The sequence below is a fragment of the Thalia democratica genome, unplaced genomic scaffold, assembly GCF_965202585.1.
Source record: "Thalia democratica unplaced genomic scaffold, ktThaDemo2.hap1.1 HAP1_SCAFFOLD_1547, whole genome shotgun sequence".
In the NCBI taxonomy this organism is placed as follows: Eukaryota; Metazoa; Chordata; class Thaliacea; order Salpida; family Salpidae; genus Thalia; species Thalia democratica.
Window position 1 is genome coordinate 2,501 of NW_028140390.1, and position 10,000 is coordinate 12,500.

The following is a 10,000-nucleotide window of genomic DNA, read 5'->3' on the forward strand; positions in this document are numbered from 1 at the left end:
TACTGCCCAACACCTCGCGCGCGTGTTAGACTCCTTGGTCCGTGTTTCAAGACGGGTCGGAGACGTGGCCAGCTTAAGCCGCAGACCCCTGGCGTCTGAGCGCTAACGCGAAGAAGGCCTTGTACAAACTCTAGAGACTGCGAGCAGTTTCCAAAGCCGTATTCCAGCGATCAACACGCAGCCTGTCCGAAGACCGACGCGGAATCTCTCCTCGGTCGCCGAGCCGAAGCTAATCGAACGCCTATAACACTCTTCCGAAGAAGAGCTACCTTGCGAACGACCAAAGTCAGCCCAGCAACCGGTCGCGGCCCTCGCCGAACGCTAGTGCAGCGCCGCGACGCCAGCGCAACCGTAAGAGTCTCCGAAGATCACTCAAACAGTAGGACAGCTCTCGCAGCGCCTGAAAACGTCCGGCGACTCGATGGGCGCCTCCGTTTGCCTCCAAGCGGTTTCACGTACTCTTTAACTCTCTCTTCAAAGTGCTTTTCAACTTTCCCTCACGGTACTTGTTCGCTATCGGTCTCGAGCCAGTATTTAGCCTTAGATGGAGTTTACCACCCGCTTAGGGCTGCATTTCCAAACAACCCGACTCCGGGAAAACCGCTAGGACGAATTACGACCGCCGCCAAGGGCCTAACACCCGCTCTGGGAAAAGGCCTCGATCAGAAGAACGTGGGCAGTCGTTGGTTCGCCGCATGCTGAATTCCATACGCTACATTTCCTCGCCCTCCAAAAAGGCTCGGATTTAGCGCTGGGCTTATCCCGCTTCACTCGCCGTTACTAGGGGAATCCTTGTTAGTTTCTTTTCCTCCGCTTAGTGATATGCTTAAGTTCAGCGGGTCGTCCCGCCCGATCTCAGGTCAAAAGTGATGTACTATAAAAGTACATGCGCTTTGTACGTCGGCCTTTTGAAGTCACTTAACTTATTCTCGAGCACCTACCGTCGTTGCTACCTCACCCGAGGCCAGCAGGCTGCTCACGCTTCAGCTGTGAAATCGCCAGACCAGCTGTCTTTGACGACACGCTCCTTAATACAGAAACGAGTCGCAGGCACTTTCAAACTAATGAAAGGATCGGTGTGTTAAAGACCCTGAGACGGACGTGGCCCCAGGATTACCCGAGGCCGCAATACGCGTTCAGAATATCGATGCTCAATGTGTCCTGCAATTCACATTACTTCTCGGAGCTAGCTCCGTCCTTCATCGACGCTCGAGCCGAGTGATCCACCGCTAAGAGATCTCTCGTGTTAATCAATCTCAATGCAACCAAAAAATCGTGTTCAAAAAGAAGCGGCCGCGCCAGCACTTGCGTGCTGAATTATTACTCCCGCTGTCAGGAAGCAACGCGACCGAACTATAACAGTTACAGGGCTCGGTCCCTTCGAAGAAGAGACGTCGCTTGAAATCAAATTTCGATTCGTTAATGATCCTTCCGCAGGTTCACCTACGGAAACCTTGTTACGACTTTTACTTCCTCTAAATGATCAAGTTCGATCGTCTTTTCGAACACCGGCGAGTGCGTTGCCGCACGTACCAGGCTCAATCGGAGGACCTCACTAAACCATTCAATCGGTAGTAGCGACGGGCGGTGTGTACAAAGGGCAGGGACGTAATCAACGCAAGCTAATGACTCGCGCTTACTGGGAATTCCTCGTTCAAGGGAAACAATTGCAAGTCCCTATCCCTAGCACGACCGGGGTTCAACGGATTACCCGGACCTTTCGGCCTAGGGAACACACGATGATCCGGTCAGTGTAGCGCGCGTGCGGCCCCGAACATCTAAGGGCATCACAGACCTGTTATTGCTCAATCTCGTGTGGCTAAACGCCACTAGTCCCTCTAAGAAGTTGTCTCCGACCCAATGGGTCGAGCAGCTATTTAGCAAGTAAGAGTCTCGTTCGTTATCGGAATTAACCAGACAAATCGCTCCACCAACTAAGAACGGCCATGCACCACCACCCACAGAATCAAGAAAGAGCTCTCAATCTGTCAATCCTCGCTGTGTCCGGGCCGGGTGAGATTTCCCGTGTTGAGTCAAATTAAGCCGCAGGCTCCACTCCTGGTGGTGCCCTTCCGTCAATTCCTTTAAGTTTCAGCTTTGCAACCATACTTCCCCCGGAACCCAAAGACTTTGGTTTCCCGGAAGCTGCCGGACAGTTCTTAAGTTCGACACTGCCCGATCGCTAGTCGGCATCGTTTAAGGTCAGAACTAGGACGGTATCTGATCGTCTTCGAACCTCTGACTTTCGCTCTTGATTAAAGAAAACATTCTTGGCAAATGCTTTCGCAGTCGTTCGTCTTGCGCCGATCCAAGAATTTCACCTCTAACGGCACAGTACGGATGCCCCCGTCCGTTCCTATTAATCATTACCTCGTGCTCCGAAAACCAACAAAATAGAACCGAGGTCCTATTCCATTATTCCATGCAACATTATACAAGCGTAAAGCCTGCTTTGAACACTCTAATTTTTTCAAGGTAAACTTGCCGGACCACCGCAACACTCAGTTAAGAGCACCGCGAAGGCACCGACCAACAAGAACAACGAGGCCAGTGCTAGCCTTTCGACCGACCAACCTCGCCGTCCCTATATCCAACTACGAGCTTTTCAACCGCAACAACTTAAATATACACTTTTGGAGCTGGAATTACCGCGGCTGCTGGCACCAGACTTGCCCTCCAATGGATACTCGTTAAAAAGTTTAAAGTGTACTCATTCCAATTGCAGGACCTCGTACGAGGTCTGCATTGTTATTTTTCGTCACTACCTCCCCGAGCCGGGAATGGGTAATTTGCGCGCCTGCTGCCTTCCTTGGATGTGGTAGCCGTTTCTCAGGCTCCCTCTCCGGAATCGAACCCTGATTCTCCGTCACCCGTTACAACCTCGGTAGGCCGATACCGTACCGACGATAGTTGATAGGGCAGTTGCTTTAATGAGATGTCGCCAGCACTAGGCCGTGCGATCCGCAAGCTTATCCAGAGTCACCATTGTAACGACCCGAAAGCCGGTTAGTTTTGGTCTGATAAATGCGCGCCTCACGTCAGTTCGGCGCTTTACGCATGTATTAGCTCTAGAATTGCCACAGTTATCCATGTAAAAGCGTACAATCAAATGAACCATAACTGATTTAATGAGCCATTCGCAGTTTCACTGTACGTGAGCTCGTACTTACACTTGCATGGCTTAATCTTTGAGACAAGCATATGACTACTGGCAGGATCAACCAGATAACTATCCGAGGGCGTTTAAACCCGTTGCTCGACTGAGCGTTTTTACTGTATAAATACAGACCTTTTCTATCACTCGGCTTAAAAGCCTTGCGAACGTTACTGAAAGTCGGCGCCGGCCTTTTGCTGTTTAAAGCGCCAGCCCGCGTCGACTGCAGCATGCAGCTATACAACTGACTGTTCTTTCTCCCGACCAACCGTTTGCCTTCTGCCGGTTAACTCGTCAGCAGCAACACGCCATCTGTCTGCTGCAGTTACCCGCCTCGAGCCGTGCCTGCCTGCGTCGGCTACTCGTCTCGACGACTTCGCAAAGCTATAAGCCTACCGCCGCTGGACGCTTGTAGTTTTTCATACGCTGCTCCAATGCGTTTACATAGCACGTTCGCCGCCGCTGCAATAGCCGCGCCTCGGGTGCTAAACAGTAATGCTTTAAGCCCGCTTTCTCGCCAAGTCGACCGAACGCACAAACACGTCTCTCTCACTAGTGTAAAGTAATGCATACGTGTATGATGCTCAAATGTTGCTGTTGAACTTTTTTTGCCGATTTTTTTCAATTTGTTTGTTTCTTTTCAATTATTTTAATGTTTTAAGCTTATTTATGCTACGTTTAAATGTTTTAATACTTTTTTTATACTTTATTTAATATGTTTAAAAGAAATAAATAAAAAATAATATATATAAACTACTTTTTTTAATGTTTTAAATATGTTTGTTTATTATAAATAAACTTTATTTGTATTATTTTTTATTTAAACTTACTTTTTAAATCTTTATACTTGTTTTATCGTTTTAAGCACATTGCGATAAATATAATAAACAAAAAATTGAATGAAAATAATAATAATAATAAAAAAAAAAAAAAAAACATATGCTTATTTTATATGTTTCATTTTATTTTTATTTAAACTTACCTTTCAAACCTTAATACTCGTTTTATTTTTTTAAGCAGATCGCGATAAATATAATAAACAAACAATTAAATAAAAATAAATAAAAATAAAATAAAAAAATCAAACAAAAGCTTATTTTATATGTTTCATTTTATCTTTATTTAAACTTCCTTTTAAACCTTTATAATTGTTTTATTTTTTAAGCACATCGCGATAGATATAATAAACAAACAATGAAATAAAAATAATAATAATAATAATAATAATAAATCATAAGCTTATTTTGTATGTTTCATTTTATTTTATTTAAAACTTACAACTTAAACCTTTGTATTTGTTCTATTCTTTTAAGCACATCGCGATAAATATAATAAGCAAACAATTAAATAAAAATAAAATAAAAAATCAAACATAAGCTTATTTTATATGTTTCATTTTATCTTTATTTAAAATTACTTTTTAAACCTTTATAGTTGTTTTATTTTTTAAGCACATCGCGATAGATATAATAAACAAACAATGAAATAAAAATAATAATAATGAAAAAAAAATCATAAACTTATTTTATATGTTTCATTTTATTTTTATTTAAACTTACTTTTTAAATCTATATAGTTGTTTTATTTTTTAAGCACATGGCGATAAATATAATAAGCAAACAATTAAATAAAGATAATAACAAATAAATAAAACAATACGGCTAAACTATAAAAAGAAAACTAAATAACTGATAAATACTTGTAAAACATTATTTGAAAAATTTATTTTGAAACACAACACGATTGATTTATAAATAATAATATAATTTTAATTTGTGTAGTTCATTTAAAGTAGTCTCCCTTTTTGCTTCTGGTTTTATTAGAGTTATATATAACAATAAATTGTGTAGTTTATTTAAAGTAGTCTCCCTTTTTGCTTCTAGTTTAATTAAAGTTATATAACACATACTATAGTAAGTTAAATAAACTATAGTAACTTTATAAAACTACTTTACAAAATACATTTGTATAATTTAATAACTTTAAAATAACTATCAAGAATAAAATAGAATAGAATAGCTTTAAGTTTAGTATACAATTGGTATGTAAATTGTGTAGTTTATTGAAAGTAGTCTCCTTATTTGCTTCTGGTTTTACTTGAGTTACATAACGTTAAATAAACATACTTAATAAACGTAACCATCAATACTGTCATTTTAATAAAACTAAGTACAAATAACAATACAAATACAAGAACTTTAAAAAGCCTTCGCTTGTATCTGTTGGTAACAGTAAATAACCTATTATGACTCACAATACAAGAGTGCGAAATTTATTTTTCATTTGATTTTTCAGGTATTTATTTATTTGTGGAAATAAACTTTTTTATTACATTAGAAACTAATTGAATTTTTCCTCTAACTATACCTATTATTATATTTAGTATGCTTAAAAGTAATAAAATGAAACGTCGCGATTATATAATAAACAAACAATCAAACAAACAAAGAAATAAAAAAAAATATTTTTTTAAACTTATATTTCAACTATATGTCTTATTTTATTTTCATTTAAACTTACTTTAAACCTCTGTATTTGTTATATATATTTCAACACAATACGATTAAACTATAAGACAAACAACAAAATAAAATAATCACATTAATAAATACACTAAGCAAATAGCTAGAATAAATATAAATAGTTCAATATATACAATATATTTCTTCTATTTTTAAGTTACTTGTTAAACATATTTATTTAAAAATGTTTCTTTAGAATATAAAACTAACAGTTGTACAAATAAAGAAATTAAAAAGCCAAAACACATAACACTAACTTTTCATAAATTAGATATGCAAATATGAACAAAATAATAACTAAATTGTAAAGCTTTTGTAAACTGTGAACTTATAAACTTATAATAATAATTGCATATTCACTATTCACAATAGCTTTTTATTTAGTACACAACTGGTCTGTAAATTGTGTAGTTTATTGAAAGTATAATCCCGTTTTGCTTCTGGTTTAAATTAAGTTATACAACACATACTAAAGTAAATTAAATAAAGTAATTCACTACTATCTATTAAATAAAACCAATTTACAAAATACATTAATTTAAATTAAAGTGAATTTTGAACTTATAATAATAATTGCATATTCACTATTCAGAATTTCTTTAAATTTAGTACACAACTGGTCTGTAAATTGTGTTGGTTCTATTCAAGTACTCTCCTTGTTTGTTTTGTTTTAGTTGTATTTATTTTTAGATACTAGCACATTCAATACACATAATAAAGTAAACCAAATAAACTCTATTAATTTAAACTAAGTACAAATACATTAAGTTAATACAAAACTTTAAAAAGCTTTTGCTAGTATCTGTTGGTAACAGTAAATAACTTATTATGACTCACAATACAAAAGTGCAAAATTTATTTTCGTTTGATTTTTCAAGTAGCCACGCTTTTATTTGTTTGTGGACAAAAAGACTTTAAAGTTTTAGTATAAAAGACTAATTGTATTAATTTTAACTCAGAAAATTGTACTCTACAAGATGGTGCCATTATTTTTTCGATATCTCAAACTGGTCAAACCACTTTTTTAGCGCTCTAATTGGTTTAAACAGCAAATAACGTTATCTGATTGGCTTGAGTTTTTATTTGCTAATAACTAGAATTTACTTTTCTTTTAAGCGTTAAAGAAATGTAAATAAACGAGTAATAAGTATAAATAGGTCAGAAAGAAAAATAGTACAAAAAAGATGAATTCAAAAAGCAAAAGCCTACGGCACGTGGTATTCCCAAGCGGTCACCCATCTAAGTACTAACCACGCCCGACACTGCTTAACTTCCCAGATCGGACGAGATGGGGTGTGCTCAGTGTGGTATGGTCGTAGGCGTTTGAAAGCGTTTACAAGCCTTTATAAACCCTTCGGTTTGTTTAAAAAACCTATTTGCACTTGATTTACAATCGATTTGATATTTTAAAATTATTCCTTATAAAATTTTAACCTGAATTAACTTTTTTTTTGTTTTTTTAATCAACAGTTACTCCCAAACTGTACTAAAACTGTATTGTAACTGTACAAAAGTGTTTGTTTAAATTATTGTTATCTATAAATTACCTAAGACCAGGACAAGTAGAAGTAAAGTTTATTGAATTATTAAATAAATAAAATAAAATCGTAAAATAAAATAATACAATATGTTTACAATTTGTCATTGATCTATCCATTTATGTTATTGCATTACAAATACAAACATTTCATACATTCAAGAGTATTATTCATCAATCTTTTCAATATAATAAGTTTTAAATTTATATTTATTTTTAAATAATTCCTGACATTTTAGATTACCTGAGATTTTTTTTTAATTAAATTAATTTTAGTAATTAAATACTTGACGTTCTATTTTGTTTAATTTGATAACTCAACCATGCTTATTTTTTTTTTACTAATTTAAAGAACTATTAAACTAAAAGACATTACATACAGCTTCTAAAAGTTTTAAACACCTTAAAAAATATTATTATTTTAAAGATATATTAAAGAACTAAACAGATATTACTCCTAAAAAATCTTGTTAATAATATATAAAAAGTACTCAAAGTCAGACTCGGAAATATATATACTGTTGTATATCTTACTTGAAGTTCACTGTAATTGACACTGAACAATTGACACTTGAAGTTCACTGAAAAATCAACCTATTTATATAGCAAAATATTTCTTTATCTTTGTCGTGGCGCGGTGGGTCAGTGGTCTTATCAGCTGACTCATAAGCAGAAGGTTGAGAGATCGAATCCCGCTAGTCGTCACGAAACACCACTATCGTTCAATGTTCGGGCTTCAAATTCTTTGAGATTATACTGTACTATTTATCTATCTAACTAATCTATCTAACAAATGTTGTTCAATCTAGGTTGTGGGTACTTGGGTCGAGTAATGCCTTTGACTTACAATCTGTTGTGGATTGACAATATTCCTCTATCTATCAATAAACAAATCTATCTAATAAATGTTGTTCAATCTAGGTTGTGGGTACTTGGGTCGAGTAATGCCTTTGACCTACAATCTGTTGTTGATTGTCAACATTCCTCTATCTATCAATAATGATTATATTCAATATTAAATGTTGATTAATTCAGTTGTAAGAAAACCAGTGCGCTGGTTAGGTTGGGTAAGGCCTTCGACTTACAATCTTGGGGATTATCAACGTTCATCACAAGTACAGTAACGATCTCATTGAATTTCCAGTTGGAACATTGGATTGTAGTGGTGGCCTACTTTGTAGGTTTTTTGCCTAGTTTGTTTTTTGCCTAGTAGTGTTTGCCTAGTTTGACAAACTATTGTATATATATTGTACAACTTTATTTGTATTATTTTTTATTTAAATTACTACTTATTATTAAAGAATTAAATTTTCTTAGAAAAAAAAAACTATGTATTTGAACTAATGCTTATTTTATATGTTTTGTTTTATTTTTATTCAAACTTACTTTAAACCTCTGTATTTTTTATACAATACGATTAAACTATATAACAGAAAAATAATTAAATAATCAAACTATTGAATAAGCAGTTAATTAGTGTGTTTTTTTATGCTTCTTTCATTTTTAACTTACTTGTTAACCATATTTCTTTTATTAAAGTATAAAACTAACAGTTACTAAATTTATATTTATTATATTTAAAAAAAAACTTCTATACTAACTCTAATTTCAAAGCATATTAAAACATACAAATTTTACCAACTAAATATTTATTTTTATTTTTATTATTATAATTTTCAAACATAAGCTTGTATACCTTATATACCTATATACCTCATATAGTAGGCTTGACATAACATAACATTATTTAATTCTTTTTGTTTGAAATAAACTCATTTAGTTATTAGTAAATTACAACATAAATGTTTATAACAATAAAACTAAGATTTAGCTTTTGAGTTAGTAAACTTTGATAGTTTTCTTTTAATAGTTTAATAGTCCTTATTTAAGTTCAAACAAAATTGCTATATATTTAATACACATACAAAAGTAAACTAAGTAAACGTAATTCAATAGTTTCTATTAAGTAAAAGTAATTACAAATACATTAAGTTAATACAAAACTTTAAAAAGCTTTTGCTAGTATCTGTTGGTAACAGTAAATAACTTATTATGACTCACAATACAAAAGTGCAAAATTTATTTTCGTTTGATTTTTCAAGTAGCCACGCTTTTATTTGTTTTTGGACAAAAAAACTTTAAAGTTTTAGTATAAAAGACTAATTGTATTAATTTCAACTCAGAAAATTGTACTCTACAAGATGGTGCCATTATTTTTTCGATATCTCAAACTGGTCAAACCACTTTTTTAGCGCTCTAATTGGTTTAAACAGCAAATAACGTTATCTGATTGGCTTGAGTTTTTATTTGCTAATAACTAGAATTTACTTTTCTTTTAAGCGTTAAAGAAATGTAAATAAACGAGTAATAAGTATAAATAGGTCAGAAAGAAAAATAGTACAAAAAAGATGAATTCAAAAAGCAAAAGCCTACGGCACGTGGTATTCCCAAGCGGTCACCCATCTAAGTACTAACCACGCCCGACACTGCTTAACTTCCCAGATCGGACGAGATGGGGTGTGCTCAGTGTGGTATGGTCGTAGGCGTTTGAGAGCGTTTACAAGCCTTTATAAACCCTTCGGTTTGTTTAAAAAACCTATTTGCACTTGATTTACAATCAATTTGATATTTTAAAATTAATCCTTATAAAGTTTTAACTTGATGTAAGTATTTTTTTTATTAAAACCTATTTTTTTGGTGTTTTAATTACAATTACTCCCTGTAACTTTATTTAAGACTTTGTTTAAAAGATTGTTAACTATATTCTATATTAAATACTATGATAAT

The 10,000-nt window shown here is 34.1% G+C and overlaps 4 non-coding genes and 1 pseudogene across 4 annotated transcripts; all 5 read right to left on the reverse strand.

Annotated features, from left to right (window-relative positions):
• LOC145848595 (large subunit ribosomal RNA) overlaps window positions 1–863 on the reverse strand; it is a pseudogene marked incomplete at its 3' end in the record, with an annotated part of 3,363 nt that extends 2,500 nt beyond the window's left edge.
• Window positions 864–1,085: 222 nt separating this feature from the next.
• On the reverse strand, window positions 1,086–1,238 carry LOC145848599 (5.8S ribosomal RNA). The gene has a single exon (XR_014372062.1). It is a non-coding gene; the product is annotated as a 5.8S ribosomal RNA (ribosomal RNA).
• A 182-nt stretch (window positions 1,239–1,420) lies between these two features.
• On the reverse strand, window positions 1,421–3,228 carry LOC145848592 (small subunit ribosomal RNA). Its single transcript, XR_014372056.1, has one exon. It is a non-coding gene; the product is annotated as a small subunit ribosomal RNA (ribosomal RNA).
• Window positions 3,229–6,878: 3,650 nt separating this feature from the next.
• On the reverse strand, window positions 6,879–6,997 carry LOC145848588 (5S ribosomal RNA). Its single transcript, XR_014372052.1, has one exon. It is a non-coding gene; the product is annotated as a 5S ribosomal RNA (ribosomal RNA).
• Window positions 6,998–9,639: 2,642 nt separating this feature from the next.
• Window positions 9,640–9,758, reverse strand: LOC145848596 (5S ribosomal RNA). The gene has a single exon (XR_014372059.1). It is a non-coding gene; the product is annotated as a 5S ribosomal RNA (ribosomal RNA).
• Window positions 9,759–10,000: the final 242 nt, after the last annotated feature.